Source organism: Myotis davidii, unplaced genomic scaffold (assembly GCF_000327345.1).
Source record: "Myotis davidii unplaced genomic scaffold, ASM32734v1 scaffold633, whole genome shotgun sequence".
NCBI classification, from domain to species: Eukaryota; Metazoa; Chordata; class Mammalia; order Chiroptera; family Vespertilionidae; genus Myotis; species Myotis davidii.
The window spans coordinates 78,817-79,886 of record NW_006284941.1 but is presented as its reverse complement, the minus strand read 5'-3'; positions in this window follow the sequence as shown (position 1 = coordinate 79,886).

Below are 1,070 nucleotides of genomic sequence, written 5' to 3'. Positions count from 1 at the left end.
AAATAAATTATACAGAAGTGCAAATTTATAGATGTCTGTGGTAAATATATAGTTTGCAAATATATGCTATGAACATGCACAGATATTATAAGTCTAAATTAAACTGTGAGGCCTTCAGGGAGTCTTGTTTATTCATTTATTGGAAACCAAGTATTAGACTGGTGGTGGCTAAACTATGTACTATACATTTTCTTCCACTAAGGAACAGCTATTTAATTTGAGAGGGTAAGGATGCAATAGAGAATGAAAAGGGCCCAAGTCAATGTCCATATCTGCGATACCTGCCCCAGAGGATGGTTATTCATCCCTATTCTGTTAAACTCAGGCATGGAAAAACAGCATGCTTTAGCTAGTGATAGCTAAGCACAGATGATGTGTGTCACTTCTTGTCAGAAGTTTTAAAAACCAAAATGTGATTTCCTATGATTTTCTTTTCTTTTCTTTTTTTAAGAACAGGAATAAGACAGGAATGTCTGCTTTCATCATTCTTATTCATCACAGTACTGGAAGTCTTGGCCACAGTGTCAGACAAGAAGAAAATATAAAAGGCATCCAAATTGGATAGGAGGAAGTGAAATTGTCATTATTCACAAATGACAAAATATTGTACATAGAAAACCCTAAAGACTCCATCCAAAACTACTAGATTTAATTAAAGGATTACAGCAAAGTAGCGGGATAGAAATTGATGGTATTTTTATATGCCATTTATCCCCCCTATACCTTTCCCCACCTTCCCACATCACCTCAGCAATCACCACGCTGTTGTCTATGTCCATGAAAAAAGAACCTTAAAAAAAATACCATTGCAACAACAACAACAAAAATATACCTTGGAATAAACTTAACCAAGGAGGTAAAAGACCTGTGCTCTGAGTTGCTTTTCTTCTACTTAGAAAACTATATCCTCTGGCCTCAAGCTAAACTTTTTACTACTTCTGTGAAAACTTACTAGTTCAAAACGCTGCCCCATCAACAATCCTAAGTGCCTATCTGTGGCTGTGAAGTAGTATGGCTTCAAGTACACTCGAGAAACTAATTCACTGCAGATGCTGGAGCCTCCTCAGAAG